The sequence below is a fragment of the Bos javanicus genome, chromosome 28 (assembly GCF_032452875.1).
Source record: "Bos javanicus breed banteng chromosome 28, ARS-OSU_banteng_1.0, whole genome shotgun sequence".
Classification (NCBI taxonomy): Eukaryota; Metazoa; Chordata; class Mammalia; order Artiodactyla; family Bovidae; genus Bos; species Bos javanicus.
Genome location: NC_083895.1, coordinates 11,373,232 through 11,390,642, shown reverse-complemented (window position 1 = coordinate 11,390,642; position 17,411 = coordinate 11,373,232). Strand labels below are relative to the sequence as shown.

General features: G+C 38.4%; 1 protein-coding gene and 1 pseudogene across 1 annotated transcript in view; one reads left to right on the top strand and one right to left on the bottom strand.

Annotated features, from left to right (window-relative positions):
• The window catches only part of RYR2 (ryanodine receptor 2), an 830,734-nt gene that overhangs the window by 587,203 nt on the left and 226,120 nt on the right, over positions 1–17,411 (bottom strand). The window lies entirely within an intron of this gene.
• LOC133240229 (kinesin-like protein KIF11) lies at positions 12,084–16,926 on the top strand (annotated as a pseudogene).

Below are 17,411 nucleotides of genomic sequence, written 5' to 3'. Positions count from 1 at the left end.
AAATCAGAAAAAGAAATTAAGGAATCAGTCCTATTCACCACTGCAACAAAAAGAGTTAAATATCTAGGAATAAACTTACTTAAGGAGACAAAAGAACTGTACACAGAAAGGACACTGATGAAAGATGACAATAAACAGATGAGAGATATTCCATGTTCCTGGGTAGGAAGAATCAATATTGTGAAAATGAGTATACTACCAAACATGCAATCCCTATCAAATGGCATTTTTCACAGAATTAGAACAAAAACTTTTCCAAATCATATGGAAACACCAAAGACCCTGAATAGCCAAAGCAGTCTTGAGAAAGAAGAATGGAACTGGAGGAATCATCCTTCCTGATTTCAGATTATACTAAAAAGCTACAGTCATCAAGACAGTATGGTACTGGCACAAAAACAGAAATATAGACCAATGGAACAAGATAGAAAGTCCAGAAATAAACCCATGCACCTATCAGTACCTTATTTTTTACAAAAGAGGCAAGAATACACAATGGGGCAAAGACAGCCTCTTCAATAAATGGGGCTGGGAAAACTAGACAGCCACATGTAAAAGAATGAAATTAGAACACTTCCTAACATCATACACAAAGATAAACTCAAAATGGATTAAAGACCTAAATGGAAGACCAGAAACTATAAAACTCAGGGGAAAACATAGGCAGAACTCTCGGTGACATAAATCAAAGCAAGATCCTCTATGACCCACCTCCTAGACTAAAGGAAATAAAAACAAACGTAAACAAGTGGGGCCTGATTAAACTTATAAGCTTTTGCACAGCAAAGGAAACTCTAAGCAAGGTGAAAAGACAACCCTCGGAGTGGGAGAAAATAATAGCAAATGAAACAACTGACAAAGGGTTAATTTCCAAAATATACAAGCAGCTCATACAACTCAATGCCAGAAAAACAAACAACCCAATCAAAAAGTGGGAAAAAGATCTAAACAGACATTTCTCCAAAGAAGACATACAGGTGGCTAACAAACACATGAAAAGATGTTCAACATCTCATTCTCAGAGAAATGCAAAGCAAAGCCACAATGAGATATCACCTCACACCAGTCAGAATGACCATCATCAAAAAATCTACAAACAATAAATACCAGAGAAGGTGTGGAGAAAAGGGAACTCTTTGAACTGTTGGTGGGAATCTAAATAGATGCAGCCATTATGGAAGATGGTATGGATATTCCTTAAAAAACTAGGAATAAAACCACCATATGACCCAGCAATCCCACTGCTAGGCATATACCCTGAAGAAACCAAAATTGAAAGAGACACATGAATCCCGTTGTTCACTGCAGCAGTATTTACAATAGCTGGAACATGGAAGCAACCTAGAGGTCCATCGACAGATGAATAGATAAAGAAGTTGTAGAACATATACACAATTGAATATTACTCAGCCATAAAAGATGGCAACCCACTCCAGCACTCTTGCCTGGAAAATCCCATGGACAGAGGAGCCTGGTAGGCTATAGTCTATGGGGTCGCAAAGAGTCGGACACGACTGAGCGACTTCACTTTCACTTTCAGCCATAAAAGGGAATGCATTTGAGTCAGTTCTGATGAGGTGGATGAACCTAGAACCTATTATACAGAGTAAGGTAAGGCAGAAAGATAAATATTGTATTCTAATGCATATATATGGAATCTATAAAAATAGTACTGAAGAATTTATTTACAGGGCAGCAATTGAGAAACAGACATAGAGAATAGACTTATGGACATGGGGAGAGGGGAGGAGAGGGTGAGATGTATGGAAAGAGTAACATGGAAACTTACATTACTGTATGTAAAACAGATAACCAACACAAATTTGCTTTATGGCTCAGGAAACAGGGGCTCTGTATCAACCTAGAGGGGTGGGATGGGGAGGGAGACGGGAGGCAGGTTCAAAAGGGAGGGGATATATGTATACCTATTACTGATTCATGTTGAGGTTTGACAGAAAACAACAAAATTTTGTAAAACATTTACCCTTCAATTAAAAAATAAATAAATTTTTAAAAATGTACCCAGTTACATCCGTACAAACTGACATTGAATTAAGCTCACACTGGGCTCTCCTGCCACGTGCAGCCTCTGCGGTGAATCTGTGTGTGTCAGAGGTTAACTCCAGGTAGGTTTTTCTCCAACTGGTTCCATCTGCCTTAGAGTTAGTGGGTATTTCTCCCAGATTTTTGATTCAATTGTTTTTAAGTCTAATATCTCAGTGTTTTTATGAAATTTTCATTTCATCTCAAGAAACACTGATCAGAAGCTCATCTCTGACCACAATGAGAATTCTTTAAAATCTTTAAAATATTCCAAGAATGGTTTTAGCTTCTATGACAATTTATTGATGCTATATTATTCACATAGTCCATAAAGTGCTTCCTACTTAGGGGATTTCAATTATATCATCTTTGTCCTTGTGAAACACCACCCTTTCCTAACTGGGCAGCAGAATCATTGTACGTTTAAAAAAATAAATTATTTCCACACAGCTTACAAACTGTAATTTAGGAAACACTTCCATTCTTGCGGGGAGCCGGTGAGGCATTCCACTCGTGACAAAGGTCATGAGGAAGGAGGCTCGGCATACGCAAAGGCGGGATCGAGCCTCAGGAGTCCCCCGGATATTCTCGAGCATTTTCCCCAAAAAAACCAGAGTCTGCCTACTTTATTGCTTTGTGCTCTCACCTCTGACTTTACTGGGGGCTGTCCCCTACCACCATCTCTCTCTCTCTGTCAAAGAGTTAACTTACAACTCCAATTAATAAAGTTCCTGGGCAATTAGGAGTGTTTAAATCCAAACCCCTCTGATGGCTCTCTAACTCGCCTGACAAGTTTACCCGGACTCCTGCAGCTATGCATACGATTGTTTACAGTCTCCCAGCCTCGAGAGGCATGGGAAGCTTAAGATATTCAAATAGCTTAGAGCCTCTCAGAGAGTTAGAAACTGTCAGAATAAACTAGTAAAGGATTTCATTGATGAGTCAATGTTTGTTGCCAAGTTTTCACATCCCCTGAATTGTATCCTTGAATATGTATTAATTAATAGTTGGTATATAGAAAAAATAAGTAGTGGCCTTGGTGTTAGTAACTTTAGACCCTTAAGGTAATAAATTCTTTCTTTGTTGTAAACCCATTACACATCCGCCCTATAGGAATGCAATTTTATCTTTGGAAGATGGTGCCAAACCTTAAAATAATTACTCTTAGAGAAAGTAAGTCTTTGTTGATAAGTCCTTGTCAAGAGTCATAAAATGTTAGTAGGCCTTCTGGCCAGAAGATGATGTAAATCACCTAAACCATTTGTATACGATAAATTTGCAGGAAAGAAACCTTGGTTTTTGATAAGAATCAAAGACTGCTGACTTTGCATCCCCTATTATCCTCTATGTGTAACTTAGGGTATAAAAGCCCCTGTTAAAAATAAAGCTACGGGCCTTGCTCACCAACGCTTGGTCTCCCCATGTCATTCTTTCTTTTAACTTCCAGCTGAGTCTCCATCTGGAGCGCGGAACCCACCACGCTTACTAATCATGCCTGGGCTTCTAAGACCCACTCGAGAAGGTGTCTAGGGTGAGACACCTTCCGCTATTCGAGAGGGCGCCTGCGGCCTACGTAAGTGGTGCAAACTTCTTGTCTTGAAGTTTTATTGGTCTCCCGCGTAAACCAAGCTACTCAGCTTCTTTTCTCCACTGAATTTTCCTACTGAGCTATCCTCATTCTATTGTTCTCTATATCCCTAATTAGCATATAAATAGTCGCCGATGCCGTCTCCCCTTCGAATACCCTGGATCAGCCGGGGCTGGTCCTCGGCACATTCTGGCCAATATAATTATCTACTGAAAATATTAGACATTCAGTAGACAAATGTCTACTGCAAATTAGACATTTTCTTATAACTTCTATGAGAACTTTATGCAATCGCTTATTCTTTATACACTGGGTATTCATACATCATTATGGTATTTCCTTTCTGCCACAATTACCATGTATTGTGCTTTGCTTCAATGTATTGGGGAAAAAATAATTACATAACTAAAACACAAGGTTTTAAGAAACAAATATTGCTATTAATAATATATGCTTTTTCCTAAACAACCGGTCTTTCTTTTACCTCCCTTTTGCTCAAAATTCTGTGAATATCACAATGAATAACAGAATAAAAGAGCAATAATATCAATATTTATTTTCCTATAATTATGTTTTATTCCTATAAATTTTATGAAAAGACTAAAAAGTATCTGATATTTATGTTTCATAAACGATTTTTAAGGTGAATGTTTCTCATATCATCCAGCATTTATCATATACTGACATTTTTATTATTCAAAAATTCTCACTTGCATGAGAACAGTTCATCTGGAATATCGCAACTATTATGCATCATTAATACACTAATGCATTATTTACCATTGTGAATGATATTCTGAAATGAGAGTCAGTGAAGATAAAACATTGCTCTATCATGTTTCATTATGGGAAGAAATACTTTTAATTAAAATGATGTCATAGAAATTGGAAGAGACAGAATTCTTGATATTGTTCTACCCACCAGTAGGGAAAAATCAACAGTGTTATTTCATAGGTACAGTACATATAGAACAGTCATAGAAACAGAGAACCATTGGAGTGCTGGGCTGACATAAATCTTAAAGATCCTCTTACTGTATCTGCCCTGAGTCCACAAAAAAAGTAACACCAGAAAGTCATGTGTGAATATCATTAAACAAGAATCCTGTTTTTTTTACGAATTTTCTTTTTTGAGGGACCACTTCTTTACTATTGATAAATGATTGGTCTAAGACAATCATTGGCCTCCTTTGAACTTAACATAAATTCGAGTTTGTATGTGTGTATGGATGTGTACAAAAGCATCATTCCATAGATGTGGAAGTTTCAGTGTACCCTATAACTGGTCTAAATATATGAAGGCTGTTGATACACTGCTTTAGTAACCCACTATTTTATAGATGTCTCTGATAAATTCATTTTGGGTAGTTTTTCCATTGATTCATTTGAGACTCAGATATATCATCAAATCATCTGCAACTAGAAATGTAATATGCAAACTTAACTCTATATGCCTAATAACAGTGGCTTGTTCCTCCAACCCACACATGCATAGAGAGATACTGAAACTGAGCATGTGTGTTTAACTTATATCCACCTCAAACCACTAGCATCTCCCCTGTAAATATAAGGTGCTGAGTTTTGAACTGAAGTGTGTGAGTATATGTGAGTGTGTGTGTGTGTTTGTAAAATAAATGTTCAGGAGATATCCATCAAATCTTATTTTATTATTTTTTGAAAAATAGATTGTAAGTTTTGTAAAGTGATTTTTCCCTATCTTCAGAGATGTCAAAAGGATTTTTCTCCTGAGCTCTACAAATATGAAGAATTACACTAATTGAATTTTTGGTATTGAGCCATTCTTGAATTCTTGGAATAAACCCCACTTGGTTATGATGTATGTCTTAAGGCAACACTGTTTTCTGTTAAAACATTTTACTTTGGATTTGTGAGTCAATATTCATATTTAAAATTATTCTATAATTTTCCAAAATAATTTTTTTAAGATTTTAGAATCCATGTTATATTTACTTAACAAAATAAATTTGAAAATTTCCCACTTTCCCTATCTTTGGAATAATTTAAGCTGTATAGTTAAATTGAGGTTTATCTAATCCTGGTGCATTTTTTATCAGGAAATTCTTTTATTTATGACAATTAGTCTGTTTAGGCTTTCTGTAGTGTATTTAATTTTTAAATCTAGTTGCATATAATTGAGCAAATAGTCCTTTAGGATTTAATTTACTAAATTTATACAAAGTTTTGACTGTTCTCCATTTCATATCCTTATGTAACCTCTAATGTTTTAATATTTGTACTTTGATTTTTTTCAAGAAATCAATTTTAAATTTATTTTTATCTTTATTAATCCTATCCTGTTGCTTTTTCTTGTTTACTTTGTTCTTCTAGTTTTTATCTGTTGCTTAATTCATTTTATTTTCTTCTTAATTTTTATTAATACATGCATTTGATGCTAAAAGTTTTCTCCTGGTAACCTTCTTAGATATGCCCACATATTCTAAAATATCATGTATTCATTTTTACTATATTCAAGACTTTGACCTAACATTTATTTAATAATGTAGTTTGCAATTTTCAAGTAGAAGGAACATAAAAGTCCCTTTGGGAGCTTTTTTTTTTTTAATTTTTAGTTTTGTTTTTAGAAGTCCTGTTTGTTTTATTGCTGTTCTTTGGAATTGACTGAGCTTTTCTTTGTGGGCTAAAATGTGGTCAATATTCTTTAATGTTGTATCATGTTTTGATATGAGAGTGTCATGTTGGTCTCATAAATGAGTTAGGAAATATTCCTTCTGCATCAATCAACTGAAGAAGATTATAAAGAATTAGTATAGTGTCTTCCTTAAATGTGTGATAGAATTCACCAGTGAATAATCCACTAGGCCTGATGCTTTCTGTCTGGAAAGTTATTGAATGAATTCATATAAATATATTTGGACACAGTATTACTATTATTATTTTCAAAGATCTGCTAACGAAATTAAGAATAAGAAAAATAACACTTTTTATTTTCACTTATTCATTCTCTGGTGCTCTTGCTTTCTTGCTAAAAATCTGAGTTGCTGACCTATATATTTTCCTTATTACTGAAGAACTTATTTAACATTTCTTACAAAGCAGGTCTACTGGCAAAAAAACTCCCTGAATTTCTGTTTATCTGAGAAACTCTTTATCCAATCTTCATTTTGATGGGTAGTTTTGCAGGATACTGAATTCTAGGTTGGCAGAGTTCTGTTGTTGTTTTCCCTCAACACTAAATATTTCACTACTGTCTCTTCTTGTTTCCAATGGTGTTTTGAGAAGTTGAATGTAACACTTATCTTTGCTCCTTTATAGGGACATTTTTGCCTCTGGCATCTCTCTGGACTTTTAAATTTTCTGTACACTGAAAATGATACGCCTACATGTAGGGGTTTTTCATTTATTCTTCTTATAATTTTCTGAACTTCCTGTATCTGTGGCTGTCTGACATTAATTTGCCAAAATCATCAGTCTTTATTATTTCATATATTTCTTCTATTCCTTTCTTCATGATCCTAGAGAACTTTTGTAGTTTCCCTATAGTTCTCAGATACTCTATTCTGTTTGGTTTTTCTTTCAGTAATTTTTCTTTTTATCAGTCTTGCAGGCTTCTTTTGAAGTACTCTCAAGCTCAGAAATTGTTTGCTCAGAAAATTCCCATTTATTCATAAGCCTATCAAAGGCATTCTTGATTTTGGTTCCAATGTCTTGGATCTCCAGCATTTCTTTTCCATCGTTTCCTAGAATTTCCACCTCTCTGCTTACATTGCCCATCTGTCCTTGCAGGCTATCTACCTTATCCATTGGAACCTTTAGCACAGTAATCATGTTTCTTATAAATTCCTGGTTTAACAGTTGTAAGTCTAATGGATAGATATTATTCTGTTCCTTATCCTCTCTCTGACACAGAAAATTACATTGATATACATAAAGGAAAACTGTAAATGATTATATGCTGCTGCTGCTAAGTCACTTCAGTCATGTCTGACTCTGTGCGACCCCATAGACGGCAGCCATCAGGCTCCACTGTCCCTGGGATTCTCCAGGCAAGAACACTGGAGCGGGTTGCCATTTCCTTCTCCAGTTCATGAAAGTGAAAAGTGAAAGTGAAGTCGCTCAGTCGTGCCCGACTCTTAGCGATCCCATGGACGGCAGCCTACCAGGCTCCTCCATCCATGGGATTTTCCAGGCAAGAGTACTGGAGTGGGGTGCCATTGCCTTCTCCGAAATGATTATATAAATAAATGTAATTAAATTGCTCCACTTATATAGTATATATAAATTATACATGATTATTTATAAATTATACATGATTATATACAAATTATGTATGATTATATATAATTATATTCATATATATAACTATATATATGTGTGTGTGTATATAGTTTAAAAGCAAAGAGACAAATAAGGAGCAGAATTAAGTCTACAGGCAACAAATAAACAGATAAAGATTGAAACGACCTTTCTTGTATCCTTAGGAAAGGAGGGCGGGACAGCATAGCTTTTGTAACTTCATGGTCCTATAGCAACTTGTTCTGCTGTTTTCACCCACTGGTCAAAGCAAGGACTTTTTGATATGAGATCTATTGGTTGTCTCCCTGCCCTACTTTTACCTGGCCCTTCTCTCTCCTTTGTCCCATCAACCTTGCTCCATCTGAACTGGATTCCCAACAATTTTCCCTCAGAGGAGGACTCGGTCATTGGAAGAGCCTTAGTGGTTGGTTTCACAAGTCTACAGGCCAAGATTGCTCTAGAAACTTCCCTCCTTATCACAGTTCCTTTGCGTCTTTCTAGTTTTAGCTGCCAGTTTCACGTAGTCCCCCATGATTTCTATTTAATACTTGTTACCAGTTTCCAAAGATGGCAGAAATCACGTTGTCTTCCCTGTACTTCCTCCTCTTCACTTACTGCCACCAGATTTGGGATAACTTGTCACCTAGGTTTTCTTAGATATTATATTGTCTGTGGGTTTCACGTTTTCCCATCAGCACATGTCTGTTTTTATGTAGAGATTCAAAGAGAGTAACAACTATGACTCTCTAATAACTTTTAATTTCTCCATAAACTTTTAATAATAATAAGGTGGGTATCTCTGAAAATCACTAAAATAAACAAAAATGTCTTTCATATAAAGAGTACACAGTAAGCATCCATAATTATGAATTACAAATAACCAATTAAACATATCAGACATATGTTTACATTTTCTGCAAGAAAATATATGCTGGAATTATGAAAAATTCTCTTTCAGGAAGAGATTAGCCTTAATAAGTATCCTAGGAGACTGAAACAGTCTTTTGAAAAAGTAAGTCTTGCATTTGATTAGAAGTTTCTGTAGCTTAAGATATTTCTGGGATCATTTCCAGGAACACATACATAATTTACAGTGACTGACCACTCAATGCTAACAATAATTCTGTTCTCCCAACCTTTATAATAAATGCAAGAGAACCAATTTGAGAGGTAAAAAAAGGCAATCTCTCATTTTCTACCAATGAATGTCAAATTCAAATGCATCTGCATGAAACAAATCAGTATCTAAAGTTTGATAGTTTAAACAGGAAATTAAATCTACAGCTTTGACTCTTTGTTATTATAAAAAATTAGAAGTGTATTTTATAAAAGTATGTCCTAAGACTAGTGGTTCCCTTTCAAATTTAATAATCTATTAAATGTTATAAATCACTTACTTCTGCTTCATACTAAGAAATAAGAACATAAATGATCTATACCCAGTGTCCTCAGAGAATTCAGAAGCTGCTTCATGTAGCTGGGAGTATGCTGCTGCTGCTGCTGCTGCTGCTGCTAAGTAGCTTCAGTGGTGTCCAACTCTGTGCGACCCCACAGACAGCAGCCCACCAGGCTCCCCAGTCCCTGGGATTCTCCAGGCAAGAACACTGGAGTGGGTTGCCATTTCCTTCTCCAACCTTTATAATAAATGCAGGAGAACCAATTTGAGAGGTAAAAAAAGTATACATACTTACAAATTCAGGGAGAGAAGGTGCTGTGGATATTACACAGAATTAAGCCCAACTGACAATATAATAGCAACACAAACAAATCATTTGAGAAAAACAGTCCATAAGAGGGACTGTTGTAGATAGACTTTGGAGAATAAGCAGTATTTAACTGGCAGGAAAACTAAAGGAAGGATATACAATTTAGTGAGAACAAAGTAAAACGGAAGTATGAAAAAAGCAAAACAATACGGACATTATAGGGAATTGTCAAGTAATCTGAGTAGGGGAAAGAAAAGAGAATTTATGCTGTAACAAATATAAAAAAAAGTTCAGATCAGTTTACTAGACTTCAATTGCTATTTTACTCTATGCTTGATAAACAATTTCAGTATCTCATCCTAAACACAAATTTTCAGATAAACCAAAAAGAATAAGGGAGCACAACAAGAACAAAACAAATGGCTGAAATGGTCAGTGCACTATGTCATCAGTCACAACTATGAGCCAAGTAGCTCTTGAGGTACATAACTGTGTAAGTTTTTGCTGAAGTATCAATGATTACAGTACTATATTTATTTCAGGTACACTAACAGAGTATATTAAATAGAATGTTCTGCTTATGTTCACTTCTAGGATTTTATGGCTTCAGGTCTAAGATTTAGGTGTTTTATCCATTTTGAATTTATTTTGTATATGGTGTATGGAAACATTCTAATCTCATTCTTTTACAAGTAACTGTCCAGTAGTCCTAGCACCACTTATTGAAGACACTGTTTTTAATCCATTGATATTCTTATCTCATTTGTCATAGACTACTTGACAGTAGGTGCTTGGCTTTATTTCTGGGCTCTCTATTCTGTTCCATGCTGCTGCTGCTGCTGCTGCTGCTAAGTCGCTTCTGTCGTGTCCGACTCTGTGCAACCCCACAGACAGCAGCCCACCAGGCTCCCCGTCCCTGGGATTCTCCAGGCAAGAACACTGGAGTGGGTTGCCATTGCCTTCTCCAATGCATGAAAGTGAAAAGTGAAAGTGAATTCACTCAGTTGTGTCTGACTGCTAGCGACCCCATGGACTGCAGTCTACCAGGCTCCTCCATCCACGGGATTTGCCAGGCAAGAGTACTGGAGCAGGTTGCCGTTGCCTTCTCTGATTCTGTTCCATAGACCTATGTATTTCTTTTTATGTCAGTACCATGTTATTTGATTACTGCAGCTTTGTAGTATAGTCTGAAGTCAGGAGCATAATACCGCCAGCTTTATTCTTTTTTCTCAAAACTGCTTTGGGATTGTTTCCATATACATTTTAGGATTATTTGTTCTAGCTCTGTGATAAATGTCATGGGTATGTGATAGGGATTCAGTTTAGTTGCTCAGTTGTGTATGACTCTTTGCGACTCCCAGGGACTGCAGCATGCCAGGCCTCCCTGTCCATCACCAACTTCCAGAGTTTAGTCAAACTCATGTCCATTGACTCAGTGATGCCATCCAACAGTCTTATCCTCTGTTGTCCCCTTCTCCTCCTACCTTCAATCTTTCCCAGCATCACGTGGCCAAAGTATTGAAGTTTCAGTTTCAGCATCAGTCCTTCCTATGAATATTTAGGACTGATTTCCTTTAGGATTGACTGGTTAGATCTCCTTTTAGTCCAAGGGACTCTCAAGAGTCTTCTCCAACACCATAGTTCAAAAGCATCAAATTTTCGGCACTCAGCTTTCTTTATACTCCAACTCTCATATCCATACATGCTGCTGCTACTGCTGCTGCTGCTAAGTTGCTTCAGTTGTGTCCAACATGACTACTGGAAAAACCATAGCTTTGACTAGATGGATCTTTGTGGGCAAAATAATGTCTCTGCTTTTTAATATGCTGTCTAGGTTGGTCATAACTTTTCTTCCAAGGAGCAAGCATCTTTTAATTTCATGGCTGCAGTCACCATCTGCAGTGATTTTGGAGCCCAAGAAAATAAAGTCTGTCACTGTGTCCACTGTTTCCCCATCTATTTCCCATGAAGTGATGGGACCAGATGCCATGTAGATTGCTTTAGGTGGTAGAGACATTTACCAATATTATTTCTTCCAATTTATGAATGAAATATATTTCTTTGTATCATCTTCAATTTCCTTCAACAAAGTTTTATAGTTTTCATGGCAAAGGTCTTGTCACCTCCTTAGTTTATTCCTGGGTATTTTATAATTTTTGATACAATTTTAGACAGGATTGTTTCTGTTTTCTGTTTCTGACATTTCATCATTAGCAAATAGTAAGCAGGGCTAGAGTGTTCACTGGGCTCAGGCCGTGGCATGCAATAGCGAAGGTGAGGGAAACCAAGCAGCCATCTCCACAGTTTTCAATCTGCCCTCTCCACCCCGCTTTAGGAGCAAGCTAGCGCATGCCCACAGCTCATGAACAAAATCTGGGCTTCCCATAGCCCTCCTGTGAGTCCCACCAGCTCTCCAACCAGCAAAGGAACTCAAGTTCCCTGTGCCAGACCCCTGGGCTGGGACACCCAACATGTGGCTGGAACTGCTCACTCCCCAAGACAAATCTCCACCTGTATAATGTCTCTTTTCCTCTGAGTCCCCTTCTAAAGGCACAGGTCCCAACCTGATCACTTCTCTTCCCTTCTTACAAGATTCCATGTGGATCTTTCTTACATCCTTGGTTGTACAGGACTCTAAGCCAGTTTCTAGTTAGTTTTCAGTGAGAAATGTTCCACATTTAAATGTATTTTTGATGTGCTTGTTGGGAGACGTGAGCTTCACCTCCTTCTACTCCATCTTGGTGGATCTCAATATTAACTGGATGCCTGGCCTATTTCAGTGCCTTGACTGCTACATGCCACCCCTACTAGAGAATCAAGAGAATTCATTTTTAGTACTGGAAATCAGCTCTTATATTAAAGACCAAGGCAACGACAGCCAGTACCGTGAAAAATCAAAACCTAGCTAACTGGCCTGCCTGGTTCTAGCCACTACAAAATACCAGAAACCACAGGGAAAGTACTAAATATTAAATTCTTGATATGCTTTCTAAGAAGAATATTTTTCACAACTGATACCTAGCACAGTAATTTTCACAAAGAGAATGCTCAATAAACATTTGTCAAATTAAAAATAAATCAAGGCAGGGCTATAAAATGCATAATGTTATGTCACCCATCATTGTAACATTAGTAACATGACTTGGCACTAAATTATTTTAATAAATCATATATAGACATTGTTCCATTGTTCACAGAATAATCAAAGGGGTACTGTGTCATTAAGAATCAGGGATTCGGGTTTCCTGGGCTTGGAACGGAGACTAGGTTTGTGGCTGGGGGGTTCGGGCTGGTGTGGGGCGGGCGCATCGGAAATTGATGGCGATTTCCGAAAGCGCGCCAGTGCCCGGCAGGGGAGGAGGGCGCCCGGCTCCGTGGCCCGGCCTTCTTTGGGGGCGGTCGTGGCGTCTCAGCCGAGCTCATCTGCAGGGGTGGGCGGGGAGCATCCAGGTGGTGGTGAGATGCAGACCATTTAATTTGGCAGAGCGGAAAGCTAATGCCCATTCGGTAGTAGAATGGGATCATGTGTGGAAGGAAGTCAGTGTTCGAACTGGAGGACTGGCGGACAAAAGCTCAAGGGAAACATACACTTTTGATACGGTTTTTGGAGCAAATACTAAACAAATTGACATTTACCGAAGTGTTGTTTATCCAATTCTGGATGAAGTTATTATGGGCTATAATTGCACTATTTTTGCATATGGCCAAACCCACGCTGGAAAAACCTTTACAATGGAAGGTCAAAGGCCCCCTAATGAAGAGTATACTTGAGAGGAGGATCCTTTGGCTGGTATAATTCCACATACTCTTCATCAGATTTTTGAGAAACTTACTGATAATGGTACTGAATTGTCAGTGAAAGTGTTGCTATTGGAAATCTATAATGAAGAGCTCTTTTATCTCCTTAGTCCGTCTTCTGATGTTTCTGAGAGCCTGCAGATGTTTGATGATCCCCATAACAAGAGGGGAGTGATAATCAAAGGTTTAGAAGAAATTACAGTATCCAACAAGGATGAAGTCTATCAAATTTTGGAGAAGGGGGCAGCAAAAAGGACAGCCGAGCAACTTTGATGAATGCCTATTCTAGTCTATCCCGCTCAGTTTTCTCTGTTACAATACCTATGAAAGAAACTACAGTTGATGGAGAGGCGCTTGTTAAAACTGGAAAGCTGAACCTGGTTGATCTTGCAGTCAGTGAGAACATTGGCCATTCTGGAGCAGTTGACAAGAGAGCTCGGGAAGCTGGAAATATCAATCAGTCCCTGTTGACTCTGGGAAGGGTTATTACTGCTCTTGTAGAAAGAACACCTCATGTTCCTTATCGAGAACCTAAACTGACTAGAATCCTCCAGGACTCTCTTGGGGGACATACAAGAACATCTATCATTGCAACAGTTTCTCCTGCATCTCTCAATCTGGAGGAAACTCTGAGTACATTGGAATATGCTCATAGAGCAAAGAACATACTCAATAAGCCTGACATTAACCAGAAACTCACCAAAAAAGTTCTGATTAAGGAATATACAGAAGAGAGAACATCTGAAACAGGATCTTGCTGCAACTCGTGAAAAAAATGAAGTGTACATTTCTGAAGAAAATTTTAGAGTTTTGAGTGGAAAACTAACTGTTCAAGAGGAAGAAATTGTAGAATCGGTTGAAAAAATTGCTGCTATTGAGGAAGAGCTAAATAGGGTTACAAATTGTTTATGGATAGTAAAAATGAACTTAACCAGTGCAAATCTGACCTGCAAAGTAAGACACAGGAACTTGAAACCACTCAAAGACATTTGCAGGAAACGAAATTACAGCTTGTTGAAGAAGAATGTATCACCTCAGCTTTGGAAAGTACTGAGAGACTTCACGATGCTGCCAACAGGTTGCTCAACGCAGCTGAAGAAACTACAAAACATGTATTTGGTCTCCATTCTAAACTGGATCGTAAGAAGGCAGTTGATCAGCATAACGCAACAGCTCAAGACTTTTTTGGCAAAAACTTGATTCAGTTCAGTCGTTCAATCATGTTCGACTCTTTGCGACCCTATGAATCCCAGCACGCCAGGCCTCCCTGTCCATCACCAACTCCCGGAGTTCTTTCAGATTCACATTTATTGAGTCAGTGATGCCATCAAGCCATCTCATCCTCTGTCATCCCCTTCTCCTCCTGCCCCCAATCCCTCCCAGCATCAGAGTCTTTTCCAATGAGTCAACTCTTCGCATGAGGTGGCCAAAGTATTGGAGTTTCAGCTTCAGCATCATTCCCTCCAAAGAAATCCCAGGGCTGATCTCCTTCCTGACTGGTTGGATCTCCTTGCAGTCCAAGGGACTCTCAAGAGTCTTCTCCAACACCACAGTTCAAAAGCATCAGTTCTTCGGCACTCAGCCTTCTTCACAGTCCAACTCTCACATCCATACATGAGCATTGGAAAAACCATAGCCTTGACTAGATGGACCTTTGTTGGCAAAGTAATGTCTCTGATTTTGAATATGCCATCTAGGTTGGTCATAACTTTCCTTCCAAGGAGTAAGCGTCTTTTAATTTCATGGCTGCAGTCACCATCTGCAGTGATTTTGGAGCCCCAAAAATAAAATCTGACACTGTTTCCACTGTTTCCCATCTATTTCCCATGAAGTGATGGGACCAGATGCCATGATCTTCATTTTCTGAATGTTGAGCTTTAAGCCAACTTCTTCACTCTCCTCTTTCACTTTCATCAAGAGGCTTTTTAGTTCCTCTTCATTTCTGCCATAAGGGTGGTGTCATCTACATATCTCAGGTTATTGATATTTCTCCCGGCCATCTTGATTCCAGCTTGTGTTTCTTCCAGTCCAGCGTTTCTCATGATGTACTCTGTATAGAAGTTAAATAAGCAGGGTGATAATATACAGCCTTGACTTACTCCTTTTCCTATTTGGAACCAGTCTGTTGTTCCATGTCTGGTTCTAACTGTTGCTTCCTGACCTGCATATAGATTTCTCAAGAGGCAGGTCAGGTAGTCTGGTATTCCCATCTCTTTCAGAATTTTCCACAGTTTCTTGTGATCCATACAGTCAAAGGCTTTGGCATAGTCAATAAAGCAGAAATAGATGTTTTTCTGGAACTCTCTTGCTTTTTCCATGATTCAGTGGATGTTGGCAATTTGATCTCTGGTTCCTCTGCCTTTTCTAAAACCAGCTTGAACATCTGGAAGTTCACGGTTCACATATTGCTGAAGCCTGGCTTGGAGAATTTTGAGCATTATTTTGCTAGCGTGTGACATGAGTGCATTTGTGTGGTAGTTTGAGCATTCTTTGGCATTGCCTTTCTTTGGGATTGGAATGAAAACTGACCTTTTCCAGTCCTGCGGCCACTGCTGAGTTTTCCAAATTTGCTGGCATATTGAGTGCAGCACTTTCACAGCATCATCTTTCAGGATTTGAAATAGCTCAACTGGAATTCCATCACCTCCACTAGCTTTGTTTGTAGTGATGCTTTCTAAGGCCCACTTGACTTCACATTCCAGGATATCTGGCTCTAGGTGAGTGATTATCTGGGTCATGAAGATCTTTTTGTACAGTTCTTCTGTGTATTCTTGCCACCTCTTCTTAATATCTTCTGCTTCTGTTAGGTCCATACCATTTCTGACCTTTATCGAGCCCATCTTTGCATGAAGTGTTCCCTTGGTATCTCTAATTTTCTTGAAGAGATCTCTAGTCTTTCCCATTCTATTGTTTTCCTCTATTTCTTTGCATTGATCACTGAGGAAGGCTTTCTTATCTCTTCTTGCTATTCTTTGGAACTCTGCATTCAGATGCTTATATCTTTTCTTTTCTCCTTTGCTTTTCACTTCTCTTCTTTTCATAGCTATTTGTAAGGCCTCCCCAGACAGCCATTTCTCTTTTTCATTTCTTTTCCATGGGGATGGTCTTGATTCCTGTCTCCTGTACAATGTCACGAACAGTTTGTTTAATAATATGGAAGAATTAATTAAGGATGGCAGCATGAAACAAAAGGCCATGCTAGAAGTTCACAAGACCTTGTTTGGTACCCTGCTGACTTCCAGTGTCTCTGCATTAGACACTATTACTGCAGCAGCACTTGGATCTCTTATATCGATTCCAGAAAATGTGTCTACACTTGTTTCTCAGATGTCTAATATGATATTGAAAGAACAGTCATTAGCAGCAGAAAGTAAAACTGTACTTCAGGAATTGATTAACGCAGGAAAATATGAAAACAGGAAGGTCTGGTTCCTTCAGAAAATTGCAAACAAAATCCCTCTCCTCGGACTGCGCATGAAGAAGCTCGGCAGCAAAGCCCAGGGCTCGGAACCCTGAAGCTCCCCCTATCTGCGTCTTGCCACCACTTGGACGTTCTTCCCCTTTTCATCAGATGGCTGGATGGCATCACCGACTCAGTGGACATGAGTTTGAGTGAACTCTGGAAACTGGTGATGGACAGGGAGGCCTGGCGTGCTGCGATTCATGGGGTCACAAAGAGTCGGACATGACTGAACTGAACTGAAGACAGTGCTGTGGAAGCACAGAAAAATATGATCCAGCAACCCCACTGCTGGGCATACACACTGAGGAAACCAGAAGGGAAAGAGACACGTGTACCCCAATGTTCATCGCAGCACTGTTTATAATAGCCAAGACGTGGAAGCAACCTAGATGTCCATCAGCAGATGAATGGATAAGAAAGCTGTGGTACATATACACAATGGAGTATTACTCAGCCATTAAAAAGAATACATTTGAATCAGTTCTAATGAGGTGGATGAAACTGGAGCCTATTATACAGAGTGAAGTAAGCCAGAAGG